The sequence below is a fragment of the Stenella coeruleoalba genome, assembly GCF_951394435.1.
Source record: "Stenella coeruleoalba genome assembly, chromosome: 9".
NCBI classification, from domain to species: Eukaryota; Metazoa; Chordata; class Mammalia; order Artiodactyla; family Delphinidae; genus Stenella; species Stenella coeruleoalba.
This window is the reverse complement of record NC_137155.1, coordinates 53,913,651-53,920,953: the sequence shown is the minus strand read 5'-3', so window position 1 is coordinate 53,920,953 and position 7,303 is coordinate 53,913,651. Positions and strand designations below refer to the sequence as shown.

General features: G+C 37.9%; 1 pseudogene across 1 annotated transcript; it reads left to right on the top strand.

Moving 5' to 3' along the window:
* The first annotated feature begins 6,629 nt into the window (after positions 1–6,629).
* On the top strand, positions 6,630–7,009 carry LOC307191737 (cAMP-regulated phosphoprotein 19-like; annotated as a pseudogene). The gene has a single exon. The product of its transcript is annotated as a cAMP-regulated phosphoprotein 19-like (transcript).
* The last annotated feature ends 294 nt before the right edge of the window (positions 7,010–7,303 follow it).

Genomic DNA, 7,303 nt, shown 5'->3' with positions numbered 1-7,303 from the left:
AGTGAGAGGCCCGCGTACCGCAGAAAAAAAAAAAAATTATGAGGTGATAGATGTGTTAATTAACCTTGTTATGATAATCATTTCATAGTATGTACCTATATCAAATCATTATGTTGAACGCCTTAAACTTACACAATGTTATAGGCTAATAATATCTCAATAAAGCTGGAAAACAATAATCTATGAGTCAGATTCCATAGGCTGTATAACTTTTTGTAGCTCTTCTTACTTCCTATGATACATGGCAGATTTGCTGATAACGAGCTGCATGACTTCTGCTAACTGGATGATTTCTTGATGCTAGTTACTTCTTCAGTCCTCTGTGAGGTCCTTACTGACGTAAAATTTCTTCAGTACATTTTGCAAGCAGCTGCCTCCCTTGGGAACACTTAAGGACTCAGTTGCTTATAAGTACATCCAAGTCAGGGCAGTTGAGTTGTAGTGTCCCTGAAAATTGCTAGCAAACTCAGCTTAACTTCAATTTCTGGGAAGAAACAAGAACAAATCATCCAACATCTGATTGGCAGGCACCTAGAAGACCCATTCCCAGAGTGACTGTTCCAACCATATTCTAGCGGCTCATTATAGATGTCCTAATGACATTTGAGATAAAGTATGAGTAGAATGTGTCACCCCCTGAATCTACCTTTCTGCAAATTAGAGGTTGTATTACAAATCACCGACCTCTGTAGGAAAGAATGACGATTAATGAGGCCCTTGTGTTAAGTTGGTCTCAAAGTTTGAAATGATAGCAAAGGGGAAGCGAAAATAGTTCAATAGATTCTTGTCACATACAAAAGAAAACCCTTTTTAGAATTCTTCCGTAAGTCTAGGGTTCTGAACCCGTTAAACACTAAAGTACATTAGAGTCTGAAATTAAGCAATTATCTAAACGTCCCACAGCCATTTCATCTTGATCAATGGTAACACTGTCCTCAGTGTGTATTGTTTTGTACTATTTTTCATTTCTTAATTTGTGTTTCTTTCTGATCATATTTGCCTGAGACCTTTTTATTTTATTACATAGTGCTGAATTCCATGGTTCAGCACTCTAACAACTCCCTTGCTAACATCTTAGCTCCTTTTTCCATTTACTAAACTCACCTGGGGTAGATTCTAGGTGGGTTAACCCAACAACCCACTTACTTCACCCCTGCGCCGAAGTTGCACCTGGTGACTGAACTTGGAATAACCACCGATTTCAAATGGGCACCCTATACTCCCAGATAGCCCACTACACTTTCCTAGTAAATTCATGTTCTCAGTCACTGACAGGATTATTTCACATCTGTTCTCCTTCCTCAGATCATCAAACCCCTTCCCCATCTCATCTATGATATCATTTCATAGAAAAACAGATTAGACCAAATCTACCTCATGTTGCCACCCCAAATTTCATCAACTCACCTACATTTATTTTTATTGTAAATTATACATATTTTACGTAAAACATGCATAACACAAATTTTACCATTTTAACCATTTTTAAGTGTAAAGTTCAGTGGCATTAAGTACATTCACATTGTTGTGCAACCATCACCACTGTCCATCTGCAGAACCTTTTTCATCTGCATATATTTTTTAAAAGGAAATAATAATAGCTAACTTTTATTGATTACTTGTTATTTGCCAAGCACTGCTCCTAACAGTTTATATACATGAACTCACTTAATCCTCACAACCCCTACCCCATGAGGTAAGTATCACCTTCTCCATTTTAGAGCTAGAATTAAGGCACAGAAAAGTTGAGTAATAGCCCAAGTGCATAAAGGAAATACTTGTTACAGTCACATATTCTAACTTTCCTCCTGTAACAATGGATAAACTGTCTAGCTCTCATCTAAATTAATCACTCTACCTCTATCCTGGATCCCATCACTTCTCGTCTCCCCAGGGACTTCACTCCAGCCACTGTCTTCTTTCTCTTTCACATCATCTGTTTCTTCTTCTCTACTGCATCTTTCCTGTTGACATACAAACATGCCTCCTGGTGCCCAATTTTAACAACAAAAGAAAAATCCTCCCTTGACTCTACATCCTCCTCCAGCTATTGCCCTGATTTTCTGCTAATTTTCACTGTAAAAATCCTTGAAAAAGCTGTCTGTACTTGTTGTCTTCATTTCTTCTCATCCCATTCTTTCCTCAACCCACTTTGATGTTGGTTTTCTGCACTAACATAATACATAATTAGTGATTTCTTTTACATTTTTCAAAAACATTCCTAAATCTGTATTTATCTAGATACCAAAGATCAAGAATCAAACAACTTTCTGTTTTCTACTATAGAAGGCAAAAAATTGAGTCCGTTTGCTTTCTCTGTGTCCTTTGCAACTTCCAGGTCTTCGTTAATTAATCTGGGGTTTTAAACCCCATCATCGTTCTTTTTAACATAATCTTTTATGAATTTTTTAAATCATTACATTCAACCTTGCAACCATATTTATACCAGTTGTAACACCTATTTCTGCATATTTTATGTTTCAGTGCTCTCTATACATCTTTTTTTCTGTTAGCACTCCTCACAATTTAATACGGATTCATCTCTCATTGAATTAACAGACGCATACAAATATGTATTTTCGGGAAGAAAACCTACGTAGTAGATACGTAAATGTCATTGTATTGCTTTCACACAGAAATTTTGATGGGCTTAGAATTTTTGTGTCACAATCTTCTTTTTCCTAACAAATTCTGTAGAAGAGCTGATCTCAACACTGGCTATGTAATCCTGCTTCAGATTTGATCAGTCTAGGATGAGTATTACTCATCTGTGATTTTTATAAAGCTCCAAAGGAATGTTAATGAGAAGATGGTGTTCAGAAGCACTGTCATAGGCATTTTTATTGTGTTCTGGACAGCCAAAAAGTCTGAGAACAACCTGAAATTGTTTCCTTCTTAGGTAAATTGTTTTCACTTGTTTTAACTTGTCTTGCATGCCTAGGTTTAAATCTAAACTCTACTGTATTGCAGCTGTATGATGTGGAGGAGGTTATGTAAATTCTCAGAGCCCCAACCTCATCATCTCGTTGCTGAATAAAGGTGTATTTATGTCTTATACCACTCTCGTAGAGAATGATAAGGTTTAGTTTGCACAGAGTAAATGATGCATAATTTTTTTGCTTACCCTTGAAATTCATAAGTTTCACCAGGATATCCATTAATGGATCTCTCAATTCATATCCAATCATGGATCTCTTAATCTCTTAATCCCACCTGAAATGCAAGAAATTTCTCAACCTTTAGATTCAGATCTGGTTTTTTGTTTGTTTAAATAAGGAGTTTTCTTCTACTACATTACAAATTAATTCTATCTTAATTAATCATTCATTCTCCTCTAACAGTATCTATTAGTCATGGGCTAGATTTTTGTGGTCACTCTCCCATATCTTTTATCTTCTCTCATCATTTTCAACTTTTTATCATGTATTCTGAGAGTGCCTTCTCAATTTTATGCTCTACCTCAGCAGTTTTCAGCGCTGTAGAGAAACTTCAGTGGAAGTTCTAGAGAACGCCTATAGGATCCACTATTCGGGTCAAGGATGAAAGTGTAGTAGATGGAGCTCTGGGACCCTATCTGCACTTCAACCAGAAACTCAGTCATAACCTTTACATGGCGAGAACCTTTATATGCTTTCATTAAAGAAAGAGATTGACAACTTTTTTAAAGCATTTAAAACCACCATATTCATTACTTATTCAATTTTCTCTACTGGTGAATTTGGTCTTTTCTGCCTTCAATATGGATTTTAATTTGACTATTCTTTTGTTTCAATAAATCTCTTCCTAAAGACTCTTCTTGTTCATAGAGGTGATTTCCTCTTGCAAATTAATAAAACCCATCAAATTTTACCTTCTAAAATTTTCTTCTGATTTTTATAGTAAATCTAATTTATTTTTCATGTTTTTCTTCTGTGTTTTAAAAAACACAGGAAGCATCTCTTCCTTGGTACTATACAGACTGTCCTCTCCATAGTGTACTTACTATCTCCTCTGGACCTAGAAGAATCGTTCATCAAATATAAAGCCAAGAGCAAACTGATGAGCACAGCTCTGAGCCCAGTTCCTGGTAGATGAGTCAACCAGGATCCTTTACCAAACTGAATAGGGACTGTCCCCATCATTTCCCTAGTCATGAGGGGGAAAATGCAGTTCCCAGGAAAACTGAGGCCATCTGTGGACCAGTTCTCATTAATGAGAAAAAGTAATGAAATGAACAGTTATACCTTATTACACTGCCTGAGAGTTCTCAACATGTATCTCTGGAGTTTTACATCTTAAGGATGTGGCAATGTTGCTTTAATATAGGAGTAGCCATGCCAGAAACAGTATGGCTTGAGTTTCTTAATCCAGTCCCATCATCAAAAGAAGCAGTAGAAATTCCTCCTGGATAATGGAATATGGCCAGTGCTCATCCTTAATTTTAAGAGCAATTACAGATTAGATTAGGAGCAATTCGAGGGAAGGGACTATGTAGAACATCTGCATCTCTAAAAACTGGCATAGGGCTTTGCACTTGATAGGAGCACAGATTTCCCTGAATTAAATAATTACATTAATTATATTTTCATAGGTGTTTAATGGATATCTGGGGAAGGTCAGGTCACGAAAAGTAAAACTGCAATAATTAAAAAAAAAAAAACACATTCAGGTAGAAGGGCTAGTGTAAGATAAGGCAAAGAGGCACAGAGAGAGTGCTTTGAAATACAAGACCATTTGAAACCTTTTGCACTATTTAATGAAATTCTCAGAACTAGAAACAAAAATATGGATGCTTTGGGCTTCCCTGGTGGCACAGTGGTTAAGAATCTGCCTGCCAATGCAAGGGACACGGGTTCGAGCCCTGGTCCGGGAAGATCCCATATGCCGTGGAGCAACTAAGACCGTGCGCCACAACTACTGAGCCTGCATTTTAGAGCCCACGAGCCACAAGTACTGAGCGCACGTGCCACAGCTACTGAAGCCTGTGTGCTTAGAGCCTGGGCTCTGAGACAAGAGAAGCCACCGCAATGAGAAGCCTGCACACCACAACAAAAAGTAGGCCCCACTCACTGCAACTAAAAAAGAAAGCCCGCATGCAGCAACAAAGACCCAGCGCAGCCAAAAATTAATTAATTTTAAAAAAAAGATAGTAAAAATATGGATGCTCTTGTTATTGTCATTATCACCTTCATTAAGAAATATCCCATCCATAAACCAAATGTCCTTGGCAGTAATTCTTGGCTATCTAATTATTTCCAACAGAGAAAAGGCCAGACATATTCAAGGCTGCCCTTACACAAAATCACCAATAATCTGAACTTTCCTGATACAGACTCAATCTATCACAATGAGGCAGGCTTTTACTATGTGTAATGGAATCAAATTTATCTGAATCAAAAGCCATTTTGTATGTCCCTAATGTTCTTTGTAACTTCTGAGTGCTTATGAATTTATGCTTTTAAGATCTATTTACATACTCTTCATTTGTCCGTGCAGGGCAAACAACTGAGAATACTTTTGGGGTTTATTAATGTATCTTAAAATGGTATCTTTCTTGGTTTACTGGCTGAATCCAGCCCCAAGAAGCTTTTCTTATTAGAGTTAGCTCAGGCCAGCTTCTGTTTTGAGACAACATTTAAGGTCTCACAATTTGCGGTTTCTAATCCTCAGTACCACCAATTGGTATATGGAATTCCTCTCCTCAGGTTCCCTCTGAGCCCTCATGTTGGTTCCTATGTCCAATTTTCCCACCCTCTTGAAGGATGTTGGTGAGGGAACTTTTACCATTTTCCTGGGGTGCTTCTCCCTCTCTGATCCCCACAGTCTGAGGACGACTTATCACTGCTCTTGTTCTACTTCCTTCCTACCATGCAGAAGCAGACCAGGCAAAACTCTTCAGCTGCCCCACCTGCAGTTGGGAGGTTGTATTAGTCATGGTCTCCAGAGAAAAAGAACCAATAGACAGACTGATTGATAAAATATATAATAATATATATTATTACATGATATATAAAGCATGTATCATATAATAATGTATAATAGAGAGAGGTTCATTATAAGGAATTGGCTTACACAGTTATGGAGGCTGATAAGTCCCAAGATCTGTAGTCAGCAAGCAGAGACTCAGGAGAGTCAACGATGTAAGTTCCAGCCTGAGTCTGAGTTCAAAGGCAGGAAAAGACCTATATCCTAGCTCAAAGACAGTAAAGCCAAAAGAAAGAAATCTTTCTTACTCAGTTTTTTATTCTACTTAGGCCTTCAGTGGATTAGATGAGGGCCAAGAACATTAGGGAGGGAGACTGCTTTACTCAGTCTACTGATTCAAATATTAATCTCTTAAAAATACCCTCATAGACACACCCAGAATAATGTCTGACCACATATCTGGGCACCCCATGGTCCAGTCAAGTTGACACATGAAATTAACCATCCCAGAGGTTAAGTCAGTTCAGTTCCGGGGGAGTGTCGTGTAGAGAGTCTTATTTCCATCTCCAGTACAAACCACCTTCTCTAATCCAGTTTTCCTTGCGACCCTAAACTAGAATAATATGGCTGATCCTCCACTTTTATCTTCATGCGAGAACTCTATCTCTAAAGTTAATCAAACCCCATAGTGGAGAAGTGGGGTAAGAGAGAGCAGTATATCCACAGAAGTCCCTGAGGCAGCCTCCACAAAGGAACAGAAGGAAATGGAAGATAAAGTGACTAGTCCAGAGAAAGCTGAAGAAGCAAAATTAAAAGCAAGGTATCTTCCTCTAGGACAAAAGCCTGGAGGTTCAGATTTCTTAAGGAAATGATTGCAGAAAGGGCAAAGATATTTTGATTCTGGGAATTACAACATGGCTAAAGCAAAGACGAAGAACAAGCAAGTTCCTACTGCAGTCCCAGATAAGACAAAGGTCACTGTAACCACATTCCCACTCCACAGGTCCATCCTCAACGGAAACTATCTCTTGCTGCTAGCAAGCTGGCTGGCTGGTTGAAAGAGCTGAACTGCATGAATCTTCTAATTCCCATTATTTCTCCTTAATACGTTCCTTCTCCACTTTTTATTTCCCTTCATTCACTAAGTCTTTTGAGAGTGACAGCTTTGCAGGTAGCAGTAGTGTGTGCTGCTATTGTAAAGTAGTATACATGTGCACGGTTTTGGATTAGTTTAACAGTGTACTGATGAAAAGAACATGTTAGAGAAACATAAAGTAATCTACTTGAAAATAACTGTATATAATACCTAACTTCTAGTGTAGGAAAGTCCCAACAAGTAACAAGTTTTACAATTTTAACTTTTTGGCTTTCTTTAATTCATCTTAATCATAGTTTTGTA